The sequence below is a fragment of the Rissa tridactyla genome, chromosome 3, assembly GCF_028500815.1.
Source record: "Rissa tridactyla isolate bRisTri1 chromosome 3, bRisTri1.patW.cur.20221130, whole genome shotgun sequence".
In the NCBI taxonomy this organism is placed as follows: Eukaryota; Metazoa; Chordata; class Aves; order Charadriiformes; family Laridae; genus Rissa; species Rissa tridactyla.
Window position 1 is genome coordinate 78,209,330 of NC_071468.1, and position 15,715 is coordinate 78,225,044.

Genomic DNA, 15,715 nt, shown 5'->3' on the forward strand with positions numbered 1-15,715 from the left:
GTGCAAGATCAGCCACATGCCTTCAAGAATCTCAGTACAGGATGGTGGCTGTCAATCAGAGTTTAAAAGAAAAATTCTGATATCAACTGTATTTGTTGTCGATATGTGAGTAAAGTGTACATAAATTTGCCCAAGTTGTCTGTAAACCTGTCAGCCTGCCTAGTTCAAAGCTATTGTAAAAGTTGCATAGTGCTCAGGGAAGGAGGTGCAGAAGAGATGAGACTATAGAACCTCAATTTAGGTGTTTTCTCTGAGCAATGGTTGAACTGTTACCAAGGTGGGTAGTTTTAAGCTAGCTCAAACTTGTCAATAGGAGTGACCGTAGTCAGTTGAATGTAGATGTAGCTTGTACGTAAAGAGTAAAGTAGTTTTGCTTTTAGGAAAAATAGTTTGAGGTTCTGAATTACATTATACAATTTAAAACAATTTAGGGGTATACTAGATTCTGCATATGGGGAAAACTGGGTAGTATTTTGTTTTAAATCCTTCTTTATCTTATCACATACAGCTAGATCTTAGAAGAATCTAGGTGTATCAAAAACCAGTAGCATGTCAGTAGTTAATAAATTAACTTTCTGTAAACAGTTATATTTTTTTTTGGTAGCAAAATATAAGTCAAAATACATTTTGAGCTACAATGAAATAATGAAAACTTTTGGTAGGAAAAAAAAAAGTTGTCTGCTCCTAATTTGAAAATGCTTTAATTTTACCATATGTCTTATGCACTCCCTAATCACAAGTTGGTAGTTACTTTTTTAGCAAATTATTTTTTTATAAAATTCTAACTTGTCATCTTTTCTCTGAATTGATTTATGATCATGAACTTGGATATAAATTTATGTAAATGTTCATGCTACAAATTTTAATTTAAACTAAGAGGTTTGAATTCTTGTGTCTCTAATTCCCTAAACTGTTTTATTAAGGTTATACTCTTGTATATTTATATATAATCCTAAATTTGATATGAAAGTTAATATATGTATGCAATTAAAAAATAAATAATTGCACTTTTCACCTCAACCTTAAGTGTTAATTCTTAAGAATATGAATATGTTGAGGCTGGGATGAAGAAAATGAATGAAGCAGTAATTCAGTTAGATTAGGTCTGTGTAGAGTTACTGTTCAATCTTGTAATTCAAATGCAGTACTCTTTAGTATATTGCTGCCTTTTGATCATTAGAGCTGATCGTTTAACTTCTCTATTTCACTCGATTTAGTCAACACAAACTGATTTGCCACTTTCACTACACGCTTCATTATGTGGTAAGGTTCTTATTTTGTAGCGAGAGGGATTTTTGCTACCTGAAACTTGCAATCCGGAGCTGTATTCCTCTGAGATTGACTCTTGTACTCTGACATAACAGTAAAAAAAAACCAAAACCCCACAGCTGGTGAACTGCTTTGCATTCAGAAAAAGAGATGGAATTTTTAATTCAGAGGGATGAAGAATGCCATCTTCAAGAGTTATTTCTGTGGCTGTGCAGCATATGCAGTGCCTATTGCTTAGGAATTAAACTAGAACAAAGCCTAGCCTATGATGGTGATGCAAAAAATTAACTCTGCATGGATGAAAGTCAGCAGTACCTGTTTTAATTCGTCAGTGTCAGTATGCCATCTTATTTTTCCTTATTTTTAAGAAAAATAGGTAAATAAAGCAGGCTAACTTTTGGACATATTTGGGGACTAGAAAATACAGAAAGTGTTCGGTTTTTTGGAAAGTACAAAGACTTCTATTTGCATTTTCCAGAAGACTGAAAGCAAATTGTACACAACTAAGTGTGGAATGGAATGAACCTATGAGGAAGTGGGATACAACAGTACACTCTAAGAATACACTATGAATTAACAAACGTAAATTTCTGAAATTTTGCTGTCCTTGACTATAAGAGCTTCTTCTAGTTAATCATTATTGTAGAAAACTAGAGTATTTTTGTTTTTAATGCTTTGAAGTAGATTGAAAGTGTTATATGAAGTATTGTACTATTCATTGCTTTTAAGCAAACAATGTCATGTTTGCTTTTGTGGATGTAAATCCACTTCTACAATTGATTGCTCCATAGGTAGTTGCTACTGAATTTCTTACTTTTATGTGATCCTTAGGTCTGCATATGCGCATAAGACACTGCAGTTGTGAAAACCACTGTTGATTTGTTGTCACTGACTCTTCAGATACCTTTACTTTACCAATTGCAAATATGAATCCTTTTCTGCGATGGAAATTTAATACTTTGAGGCCATGCTTATATTGTAAATGTCTTTGTCTTCTCCGTGCACAACAAAACTGTCTCTTGGAACTGTTTCTTCTAGTTAGTTTCTGTTATTTCTTGCCTTATGACCATATCTCATGACTTCCAAGGATGAATACTGTGTTTTGGACAATCCTAAATACTTAGGGTTTTCGCAGGTCAATATTCAAGGTGCTGTGTTGTCAGAGTCTTGTCCATAACTGCATGCATCCCAGACTGAAGCTTTGCTACATACTTTTGGTGTATTGTGGACTTTGCCTTTTGACATTGACTGTGTAGAGTCCTTTAGGAGAGTTCTTCATCTGTTTAGCAAAAAGCCCAAAGCATTAGCCACTTCAACACACCTTCTTTTAACCACATATTCAGTTAAGAATCTTGTCCGAGTTGATCAGGGTAGAAGCAAGTATTGATCAGGGCTGAGTCTCATTCAGCTCTAGCAATGTTAGTGGCCACCTTGCAGACTTAGGGAGATCCTTCACACATCTGTTAATTTTTGTCACATTACGGAAACCAAAATAATGTGACTTTGGTGGTGCTTCACCCTTCATTTAATCAGATGGAAGAGAGTACAATCTCTGAACATCTCATAAGGGTCTCGGTGTCTACATTCGTAAATGTGAAGGTTCTCTTAGATAACCTTTGAATTCAAAGAGTGCAGGGAGTTCAGCAGTGGAACCTATGGCAAGGAAGGCTGAAATAGTATCCTGGGCTGCTTTAGGAGGAGTGTTGCCAGCAGGTCAAGGGAGGTGATCCTTCACCTCTACTGGTAAGGCCACACCTGGAGTACTGTGTCCAGTTCTGGGCTCCCTAGTACAGAAGAGACATGGAGCTACTGGACAGAGTCCAGCAAAGAGCTACTAGAATGATTGAGGGACTGATGCATCTAATATGAGGGGGGGAAAAGGCTGAGAGCTGGGATTGTTCGGCCTAGAGAAGGAAAGGCTCAGGGGTGATCTCACCAATCTGCTTAAGTATCTGAAGGGAGACTGTATAAAAGAAACAGCCAGGCACTTTCCAGTGGTGCCCAGTGGCAGGACCGGCGGCAATGGGCACAAACTGAAACACAGGAGGCTCCCATCTGAACATCAGGAAATACTTCTTTACTGTGAGGGTCACCAAGCACTAGCAGAGGTTGTCCAGAGAGGTTGTGGAGTCCCCATCCCATTTTGACTACTGGGGATAGTCAAAAGCTTCTTGGACATGGGTATCTCTCTATAGGCAGCCCTGCTTGAGCATGGGGTTTGGACCAGATGTCCTCTAGAGGTCCCTTCCAGCCTCAACCATTCTGAGATTCTGTGATTCAGAATCAACATGCTAGCATGCTGAAAAGCCATTTGGAAAACCCAAAAGATGTTCTCTCAAGCCACAGAAGCTTAAATAGTTCCTTAGGCACCATTGCTCTTATGAATTCTGTGACAGGCTCCTACTTGATGCTACAAAGCTAAAATCTAGGATTCCTAGAAGGATCTGAGATATATTTGTGCCTTTTTTCTCCTTTATGCCCTTACGCAATGTGATGTGAATATTTTTGATGCAGACACAAAATCAGTGTGGACAGCCTGATGCATCTTTAGAAACAGTTAAGAGACTGAAGCAATTCTATTCTGAAGTGTTACGATTTAGCCAACCCATTAAATTTTTAATCACTTGAATTTGGTAATGGATGTGTTCTAACTAAGCGTATCTTTTTCAGATTAGTAGAACACGTGCTAGGACTTTCAAATGTTTTACATGGTTGTAATAACTCATTTTGTTGCTATTACATAACACTTCTAAAAGATCATAAGGAAGCACATTGCCAGTTTAAATAATATGGAAAAAGGTGGTATTTTAAATGGTTCTTCAGTCTTTTTAAAGATGAGCAAGTAATGGCCCTGAACAACATGTGTGGGAGAATTAACTGAAAGTTGCTGTATTTCTTTGTAAGTTTATACTAATGCTAAATTATTGTTAATTGTGTAGGAAGTTAGGATAGAACTGCAGTTGCTTCATACACTGTGCTCTGTTCAATGAAAGACTTCAAGGAAGACATGAGTTCTTGCCCACGCACTATTAGGAGAATAGTCCTTAACCACTCATGACCCAAAATTGTTCAATATTATTGTCTAGACATAACTGTAATAAGGCCTACTACATAAAATTTTAACCTTATTCCAGATGTGTTTATAATTCTAGTTGTGGCTTTAATTTGACTACAGTCTTGGCTAAGATACTAGTTAATTCTGGCATTAAATATTACTTGCATCAATTCTTGACATAACATTTGCCACATAACAGACCATAACAAGTTAAAGCTTCCACCAAGGGAATGCATCATATAATTGTTCTTGCTTTTAAAACAGTGATCATTGATGTTCAAAAACTAAAGGATTTGCAGTTTATGTAATACTGTTAAGAATGCTTTCAAGAATAACAAAACTTTCACTTTACTTGATATGTGTGTACAGGTTATAATTTTGACCACAAGTTTATATTTCGTTCATCACGTGAAGTATGCAAAAGTAGGAAAATCAATTTGAGGTAATGTGGATACACCCTTCTAAGGGAGAAAAATGATCCATTGTATGTCCTTCATGTTATGCAATATTCTGTTAACAGTATATGTTATTTTCATATTTTTTTCATGTTATTTCAAATCTTAGGATTTGAAGCAGTTTTAAAGGTGTATTCAAATACACATTTGTCATGACCGTATTAAAGTGTATGTACAGGTAGGTATTAATGGAATTACCTTAAGCTTCAATCTGGTGATATATTTCTGCACTACTAATTTATGTGACTGCTGTTAGTGTAAATTAAATTTATGAAGTGTAGCCTGTTTGTTTCTATTTTCTTTTTCCTTTTTTTTTTGCATGCCTCTTAAAAATACTAGGGAATATGAAGTTCCTGTTCATCACCATAAAGACTTAACTTCGTGAGGAAACCAAAGCTTCCTTCTCGCAGCATAAATCCTAAAACAAACTCAAAAAGTAAAAGGATGCTTTTTTTTTCTATAGGTTGTAATCAGGGTATATATTGTAATCTTTACAGCCACTGAATACATGTAATTTATTGGATCAACTTAAAATGTATTTTGGGAAAAACAAGTAATTTGATTTATTCTGTATGTTGACTTCACAGCTAGTCCTGCAATCCACATCCCATCCTGTCAGTGAGTCAATTTTTCTGGTAATTCTAGATAGGTGTGTTGAGCATGTTCATACTCCTTTTTTGTCTTCTGGTTTTTAGTTACATATTGGACATAAAAAACCATTCCTTAGTTGTTTTATTTAAAACATTTTAATTTTATTTCATAATGTGACATACCTTATTCTCTGAACAGTGATGTGACACTGCAGGTAGGCTGTTCGAAACTCTGAATGCTATTAAAAGCAGTGCCAGCCTTATTCAAAGCACACAAAATCATTGTTAATCTGTTAAATGGAGTTTACGGAGACTAATTAAAGAAATACTAGAAACAGAGTTTTCATTTTCTTGGAACATTGTTCCAGTCCTAACAACTTGGAGAGTAAGTGAAATAGAAAAATCATCAAAGATGTAAAGACAATTCCTGTTGTGTTTTATGCCTCTTGTAGTAGAAGCTCAAAAAATACTGATGAAATTTGAAAGGTGACAGGTTTCAAATAGATAAAACAAGAGATCACTTCCTTTTTTTGTGTTTGTATGTGTGTACTTTAGCTTGTTGAGCTGAAAGTCAAGGGTGAACTTGCTGCCTTACGGAAGAAATGAAGTTTGTAGATTTTTAATAGATGATTAAGGAAGAACGAGTTCTTTGAAGCTTCTTTCAGTGTGTGTATATGTATTTCTTATTGAGTTTAACTTTAGCCAGTTGTCCTTCATATAGTCGTTGACTGCTTGTGATGGGATTTGATTGGGGGGGGTGTTGCTTGCAATGCGGAGGAAGAGATTTTAACTTTCATTTAGTTTGTTTTACTGGGGCTCTGTGGATGCCTCTTACGGTTTACTGTTTTAATATTTCAAATGAAGGCTAGCTGAGGGAAATGGAGGAGAGCTGTTACTGCTTTTTAGCTGAGTCTGTGTAAAGGTTTAAAAAGAAAGGTTAAATGCAAGTAATCAGTTTGTGAGGTCTACTGTTAGGAGAGTTTCTTTAGTCCAAACTGCACTAATATTCTTTCTAAGAGAATGGTATGTTCCTTCTAGCAAATAAATTGGCAAGGATAAATTTTATGTTGGCAACAGTGCAAGTGCTTCTAAGGAGAATATTTAAAGTAAGGGGATTGTGTTCTTTTTTTTGAAAAAAAAAAAAAAAAAAAGTAAAAGCAGGTATTTTAGTGTGTTTCATTGTAATCCTAGTTGAGCATTGAGTTTCCTGAAGGTAACCTCTCATTTTGTCACTGCAAAGTTCCATATAGCATGAAATGCTGTTCTCTAGAGTGGCAACCTTTGCACTACAGCTGTAAATTAGGCTGTATGTAGAAATAAGTTCGATTTACTTTTTCTTTTGCTAAGTGGGACAGCCTTGTAGAAATACCTTGTTTCAGTATTCTAGTGGAATAAATATTATCAGCATTTGAATTTCTTCCCTTTTGTGTCTGTTGTCATCAGAAAGCAGTGATTTGCAAACAGACCCTTAAAGCATTAGTTGAGAGTGGTGCAGGCTTGGGCATTGGAGCAATTATGAAATAGTTGCCTTGTGTCCTTACAAACTAAGCCAAAAAGAAAGCTGTAAACTTGAGCCCATCTTTCTCTGAAAGTCGCTATTGGTTTTCACACTGGAATTGTTTCATTCTAAACCTGTGGGCATAGACAGTGAGGGAATAGCTTTTCTTGAAACCCCTTGCATTCTGGCAGCTTAAGAGGTCATACAGCATCTTTGGAGGGAACAGAGATAAGTCAGTTAAAATGGTTTAGCAGAATTACAAATTCCATACGCTCTTTTTTTCCTGGTCTGTGGACTGTTAGTATTGAATTCGATATGCTGAAGTAAAATAATCACTTAAGGAAATAGTAATTACACTTTTTTAATGCAGAAATTGAGCTAACTTCTTAAGATATGCAATATGAATATTCTGAGCAGCTTATTTACTTAAATTTCTGTTTTTCTAAAAGTCAACTTTGCTCTTACCACAACACCTATACAGCCTGGAGCAAGTCTGTGATGAATAAGACAATGATGTTAAGGGCAGTGATCAAAGTTCCTTTTAGTGTAGAAAAAATACTGGACTAAGAAGAAAAAGGGGCTATTTTAGGGGCATTTATTAAACTAACATTCTCATATTAGATTTTTTTTTAAGTTGGTCAGTATATTAACATTGTATTTTCTCTCTTGTATTGTAACTCCGATTATCTCAGGACACTGAATGTAATGCATTTATTTCATGTTTGGCTTTATCACATTCATTGTGGTAAAACACGATGTTAAGCTATGTATAATTTAACAAACATACATGGTGGCTAAAATTATTTTCCCCTTTTGGAAATCTTCGTGATAATTTGAGTCTATGGGAAGTCTCCCTCTGTTTTAGCGAACCATTTGTATCAGAATTTTCATTTAAATGATCTTGCGTTTTGCCTCTAGCTGGTAACGTGCTTAGTAGATGTTAGATGTATTTTGCGGTGTAAGATTTCTGTATCTTACATGGAGATTTTTAAGACCTGAAGTCAAAAGTATTGTCTTTGGATCATAATAAGTAGTTTTGTCTGACATAGTAGCCATTTTTGAGTCTTGTTTGCTATCATACAAGATGTGAAGTTGGAAGAAACGTATCACTTCCTTATTTTTTTCCAAACATCTAATGAAGATGTAAGAATCAGGTTTTTGCTTTAAATATGTCTTATATCAGAGAGGAATCAGGTTTTTTCCTTCTGCTTCTCAAACTGCTCTTTGAGTAATGGCAGCCTGTTGAGAAAAGGCTTCCTTTATTTGTGTTGAAATGAATAAATGACCTTTTATTGAATTCTTTGGGAAGTGCACACAATTTAAGTTTATTTGTAATTAACAAACATGGATTATTTTACATAATTTTTTTAAAACCTGTAGGTTTGTGGCTAACTTACTGGAATGTAGTGTTTGTGCATCAGTATACTATACTACAATTCATAGAGAATGATGTTGTGTTTTGGCATTTAAATAATTGCTTTCTAGTTATGCTGTAACTCGAATCTCTAGCCTTAGAGTATATAAATGGATTATTTCTTAGCACGCTTGGAAAATACTGTTTCAGGGTTATACTGACTGAAGCGCAAAGTGATTGCTTGTAAAATAGTCAATGAAGAAATAAGAGTATAAAAAACTTTGAAATGTTTTTTGAAGTAAAATACTGAGACTCCAGCTGACACAAATCTTTCAGAATCTATTTATTTAGAAGCATAAACTAGAAGGCATGCTGGGAAATAGCAGCGATTGTGAATAGGGAAATATTTTGAGATTAAAAACAAGTTAAAAATAAGATCGGACCATAGGAGAACAAATCAATTTAAGTAATGCAGTCTCCTGTGTTTTTTAATTTGAGATTACAAATGGAAGTGAAAGGGAAAATTTGAAGTTTAACATAGCAAGTTTGTGCCTACTGTAGTACTTCCTTCAATACATGCTTACCTAGGTCTTTCTGTAAGCTTTTATTAATTAAATGATGAAATAGGAATCACTTACAAGTATCAGTTAAGCAGTATTGATATCTTTAGCTACATGATCACCTTTACTCTGTTGCGGAGTTAATTAGGATGTGAGTATCGCACTAGATTCTTCTGTCTTCCTAGCATAAGCTTAAGACGCTTTGATAGGTGGAACAAAATGAATACCTCAAAATATTAAATAAGTTATATGAACAAGAAATACGCATGAAAGTGCAAAAAAGGACTGCTATAGATATTGGCTTGTTATTTATGCAGAAATATTTTGCAACATTTAATTTTAACTTATAAAGTTGATTTAAACTATGAGTTACACTGGCCATTGCAAAAGCAAATAATTGATTTTTAGTTTGGCTTTTGTTTAAGAATGAGCATGATTGGAGATAGGAAGCTTAGAACAGCAGCACTGAACAGTGTGGGAAGAATTAAAGGTCTACGTACACACAATTTTGCTTATAAAACATTTTATTATCTGCTATGATCACCAGCTTCATCAGCCTGCAGGTAGTACAATAATGCAGAATAATGAATGTGAGTTTAACTTTACTGATTTCTTTACTGTATAGTCACTTGTTTGTTTTCTAGATGATGATAGTCAATGTTTGCCCTGCTATTCAAATGTTCTTCTCCCTCCTACATCACTGGTGCTATTTGTTGCATAGGCTGCCTTGCTGGCTTGTCTTGGCTATCTAATGTTAGCTGTTTACGTATGTAAAAGCTGTCTTTGATGTGGTATTTTTTTATTTGTTGGTGATTTTTTTTTTTCCAGAAGTCAGTCAAATGTTTCTATTGGCCTTATTCTGCAGGTATCAGGATATATGAAATGAGCTTAAAAGCCAAGTAAGCCATTTTAATATGTGACTAGTTTCTGAATGGAAGTCAAAATATGCAGCAGTTGAAGCAACTGTAGATAAGATAACATTATTAAAACCATAAAACTTGGGACAAGAGGTAGGGCAAGTTCAGGAGGGTCACCTTAGGCTAAGACCTTAGATCTTGCTTTTTCTACACACAGAGAAATAGCTCTTTCCCATTCTGACACACATTCTTTCTTACCTGAGTTTATTGGTGATTATCAGTCTTAGCTGCCGCTTCCATTTAATCTTTCAGTCCGATAACCTGCCTGTCTAGTTTCCAGTGAGTGGATTCTTTTTTTAAAAAAACAAAACAGAAACACTCCTTGTGCCTTTTCCACAATGAAGTACTCAGTGTGTCTAATATTAAACAAAAAGATGCCAAAGATACACACCCATGAAAAAAAAAAAAACAAAAACAAAAAAAACCAAAACCAAACCAGCAGAAAAACTGCATTTCAGCTCCAGTGAAAGAGCAGTATTCCAGATGGGGCTTTGCAGTATCTTGCTTTCAGACAGACGTGGTATTGTGATGGTTCTGTGACTACAGCAATTTGTCATCTTTTCAATTAGTCACTTTTTCATTGTGTATTGAGATTTTTAATTGAAAACATTTCTAAAACAAGAGAAGACATCTTAAAAAATATATAGAAAATGGGCTTTTGAGTAAATACGTAATAAAATTTATATAATTAATTTTATTTTCAGGGAGTAGTTAACTTTCCTGTACTTTTTAAATAAAATAACTTAAATCGTTATGGAAACTCTTATTGTTACTTTTAAAGCTTCTTGGTTGAGTTTAAATCAGTTTAAACAAAATGATAAATTTAAATTTTGAGAGTTTTTTTTAGTGTAAAGTGGTTCATTACCAAACAGCACAGACTATGAACTTTAAAAGTTACTGAAAATATGAGGCAGTAAGTAGTAAAGCCTCGAGTTTTACGGTTTTAGGTTGCCAGTTTATTCCCATGTGGGGATCCTAAGAAATTGGTTTTTTACTTTGTCGGTTCAATATGTATGGTAACTTCTATTTGTTTAAATACTGTTAGAGTAGCAGCAGTGTTTTTAGGCAGAAAATCCAAATCCCTTCCTGTAGATGGAAACACTGGTAACTCTGTGATTTTTCCAGATTAAAACCCAGCAGTTCATGAGTCATGTTTTTCATTTTAAGATGCATCCTGTAAAAAATATATGACTAATTAAATTGTGGATTTCATGCAGTGTTTGATGTTCTGTTGATTCTGAAAAGGACCAGGCAAGCTGACTGCACTTTTTTTTTTTTTTTGGCAGGATGATAGGGAAGAAAGAGTTACAACTGCTAGCACAATATGTAACTATATAGCTTGTCTCTGATCTTGTGAGGCTTTATGCTACCTTAAAGGGCCTCTTAAAACTTTCATAGAATCATAGAATGGTTTGGGTTGGAAGGGACCTTTAAAGGTCATCTAGTCCAACCCCTCTGCAATGAGCAGGGACATCTTCAACTAGACCAGGCTGCTCAGAGCCCAGTTCAACCTGACTTTGAATGTTTCCAGGAATGGGGCATCTACCACCTCTCTGGGCAACCTGTTCCAGTGCCTCACCACCCTCACAGGAAAGAATTTCTTCCTATCTAATCTAAATCTCCCCTCTTCTAGTTTAAAGCTATTACCCCTTGACCTATCTCAGCAGGGGCCTGCTAAAAAGTTTGTCCCCACCTTTCTTATAAGCTCTCTTGAAGTATTGAAAGGCTGCAATAAGGTCTCCCCGGAGCCTTCTCTTCTCCAGGCTGAACAACGCCAACTCTCTCAACCTGTCCTTATAGGAGAGGTGCTCCAGCCCTCTGATCATTTTTGTGGCCATCCTTTGGACCCACTCCAACAGGTTCATGTCCTTCTTATGATGGAAGCTCCAGAGCTGGATGCAGTACTCCAGGTGGGGTCTCACGAGAGCAGAGCAGAAGGGGAGAATCACCTCCCTCAACCTCCTGGCCGTACTTCTTTTGATGCAGCCCAGGGCGCGGTTGGCTTCCTGGGCTGTGAGCACACATTGTCAGCTCATGTCCAGCTTTTCATCCACCAGTACCCTTAAGTCCTTCTCAGCAGGGCTACTCTCAATCCCTTCATCCCCCAGCCTGTATTGATGCTGTGGGTTGTCCTGACCCAGGTGCAGGACCTCACACCTGGCCTTGTTGAACCTCATGAGGTTCACATGGGCCCACTTTTTGAGCCTGTCCAGATCTGTCTGGATGGCATCCTTTCCCTCCAGCATGTCAACCACACCACACAGCTTGGTGTCATCTGCGAAATTTCTGAGGGTGCGCTTGATCCCACTGTGTCATTGATGAAGATATTGAACAGGACTGGTCCCTATACAGACTCCTGAGGGACACTAGTTGTCACCAGTCTCCATCCAGACATTGAATCGTTGTCCACTACCCTCTGGATGTGACCATCCAACCAGTTCCTTACACACCGAACAGTCCACCCATCAAATCCATACCTCTCCAACATATAGAGAAAAGGATATTATGGGAGGTGGTGTCAAAAGCCTTACAAAAGTCCACAATGATGACGTCCATAGCTCTTCCCTTGTCCACTTTCCCTCACCTACAACTCTTCTCAATGCCAGTATACCTGAATAGGAAATGTTAATCTATTTTTTTTCTCACTGTAGTGTAATTTTTCGCTGTCACTTTCCTATCACTGTCATTGTTTAAACTTTCTTTAAAAAGAGTAAAGTCTCAATTTGTTCTGCAAGATTTGTGGAGCTATGTAGTAGTACAGAAGAATAAGAAATTTCAGTTGCAATAAATAAGTCCAACTTTCTAGAAAATGTGTTAACTTAGAGGTGAATATTTGCTTTCATCAAAATGTGATGATTTGATATTAAATTGTGGACATGACCAGTGTAAAAATGCACTACAAATTTTGGGCCACATCTTGATATGCTCTTATACTTGGAGGCTTTTCCTTTGTAGATCTGTCATCAGCAATTACTGATTGACTCTCACCCGTTGTACCCTGCAAATGAATCCAGCATCTTTTGAACAGCTCACAGCTGCATTGGGGCTAGACTGAAAAATAAAATCGTCTTAAAAGTGCTATATTCTGTTGAAGCTATAAAAATCTTAGTAGGAAAAAATGACGGATCCTGTACAATGCATGCTTTAGACCTGACGTAGATTATTTCAAATCATTGTTAGTTAACAGTTATGCAGTGATGTCTTTGTGGGTTAGATTGCAGATAGTGCTGTCTCGCATGATGGACTAAGCGAATATTGTACAGAACACAACATTATGTAATCACTTATGTTGACTATTCCTTCATGTGGTGGTGTAGTAAATACTAGAGTTGAAAGCTGCAGTCAAGTTGGACTTATATTACTAGCTACCACACTTCAAAAGGGGTGGCAATACGATTTTTCTAAGATAATTTATGCGGCTACATGACTAAGATACTTTGAAAAGTTATCCTGTAAACATTCTAGTTTGTAAGATGGCACTTCTGACTTTTTTCAAGGCATAAAGCATCTGCTGCATGACGGGGGAGAAATGTAAGCATGTTGGGGTAATACTCTGCCCATAGAATTATATTTGTGAATCACAATCTTTGTATAAATGACATGAAGTTACTTTTATCATTTTAACATTGATGGAGACCAGTGATTTTTATTTACATTACCATATCTGTATTGCTCAACACTTAAAATATAAAATTGAATTAATTTTGTATAATGTTTCATGATAGCAACTGAGGATATTGCTTTGCAGCAGTCAGCAACTGTGTGAGAGATTTTAGAAAATACATCTTTGGCATTTCCCTCTTGCTGTAATATGGCATTAAGTTATGATAACTAGGGAAAAAATGGATTGTAATTTATTATTAAATAATGAGAAACTGCAAAATGCACTTGGGAAATTCTTATCATAAATGTCTATTGATGATAACCACTTTTGCCTGCATCCTTCTGGTGTTTATTTCCACTTCTGCTACTCCAGATGGTAAGCACTTGGGAGCTGTGATTAGACTTCTGTGAATAATTGAGTTTATTTTTTAAAAATAAACTCAAAGTGGTAGAAAATTGTTTTGACTTTAACAATGTTTTAGAGTTTTCATCTTTTTTTTTATATTGAAGAAACGTACATCCAAAACATTAATGTGCCAGAGTTCACTTCTCAAGTGTGGATCTGTCTGAGGTGGATCCTGCGGGCTGTGTGCCTCCCATCATTTTTCAAATGTTCAGACATTTCATTAGCACTGTTTGTATCCACATTCTGCTACCCTGAGGACATAGAGAATTGAGTACGGCAGCTAGTCAGCTCCTTCTGATCAGTCTTCATAAGAAAAACTGGGAAAAGATTATTTTTCTATTTCTGGAGACTGTTGGCAAGAAGTAACAAGTAGCTGTCTGTCAATAGTTCAGCACTGTGCTGCCCTGGAATTACTTTGAGGTAGTGTACCACTCTTAGGAAAAGATTCCTTGCCCTGCTGTTTCAGAGAGGTGAATGACAATTAAGTTGTCACGGTTAATCTGCTGCTTGTGGCTTTACGTGTAGGTAGGTAACAGAGACCATATCGTAAGTAACAGAGACCACATTGTAACTTCCTTTCAAAATTAATTTTTACCTTTCAAAATTTTTACAATACTTGGTTGGTTTTTTCCCCAAAAATCTCTACCAGGAGATAAAATACTTCTTGATGTTGAGTTGCGTTGTCTTGTTTCTATTCTTGAAGTACCGTAGCAGGACAGGAACCACTTTCTGAGGGGTAGAAAACTAAATTTGGAAGTGGCAGTAGCTTGTATTGCTTTTTCCAGTTAAGATAGCATGTGATGAAAGTGTAATTTACTGGAGCCCAGTCACCTGGAATGTGGGCCACATCAGCTGCTTTCTGGAGTTAGCTGCTAGCAGAAACTTGTCAGCAACAATTTAGAGCTTGATTAAAACTTTTGGGTTGGTTGAATATGAGGTTTTTAACTTCTGTTTTCTGGCTCAGGTGTCCCAGTTTGGGAGAAGAGGTCATGTTGTCAGGGGAAAAAAACGCTTTTCCTGTCCCTTCAATATCAGATGCTTGCTGAGCCTGGGGTTGCTTATACACATACTCAAAGAATGGGATTACCTTAACACAACCACAGTTCTTAAATAAGTGCATTTGTAGATCCCATAAGCTACTTTGCTTCTGCAGCGTTGGGAGTTTTATTGCCTATGTTGTGGACAGTGACTGGCAGTAGTGACTGGCAGTAGATTTGCTTTTTTTGTCTCCAAAAGAAATTATGATGATGTGCAAGATCTAACAGGACCTGTAGTTGAAATCATTCTGAATTCCTGTGGATATTTGCAGCAGAAGTGGGGCATAACTGTTCTTTATGTCTGACTAATTCCATAAGTAGGCAGAGGACTCTAGGTTGTCTGTCAAAGCACAACACATTTTTCTTTTTTCTTTTTTTTTTAATTGTACTCTGTTTCTTGTTGCTGAAATAGTTTGAATTTTTTTAACATACTGGGAAAAAATGCACCTGGCTTGAACTATAAGGTACCTGTTTGCCATTTAAAGTGCTTAATGTGTTTCTAAAACAAGGAAGACAGACTATTGCAGAAGGTATTAGATAGTTTTTACAATTTTGCTTTTACTCAACAAAACATATAGGTGTACGTTGAGCTCCTAAGTTTGTGCTTACTGCTTGTTTTACTAAAATTTGGAATATATTGAAATGTTTTGTTCAAGCAGATCTCATTCCTATAACAGAAGGGGTTTTTTTTTAAATTAAAAAATAAAAAGGATTTAACACTTCTATCCATGACACTATTTATAAATTATCTTCACGGTTTTCTGGAGTGTCAGCTTACTTTCAATTGTTAACAAACAAAAACTCCCCTGCATTTCATTATATGAATGGAATGCAAGGGGGGGAAAAAAATGGAAATGCCAGATGTTGCTTCTGCTGCAACCTCTTGTCCTGTCCTATCTTCTGCCTGTCTCAAATAGTAATAGTATATATTTGCATGGTCCTTAAATTGTTGATTTTGCTAATTTTGTTGT

At 36.2% G+C, this 15,715-nt stretch overlaps 1 protein-coding gene across 9 annotated transcripts in view; it reads left to right on the forward strand.

The window, feature by feature from the left end:
• The window catches only part of ATG5 (autophagy related 5), an 82,341-nt gene that overhangs the window by 40,259 nt on the left and 26,367 nt on the right, over nt 1-15,715 (forward strand). The window lies entirely within an intron of this gene.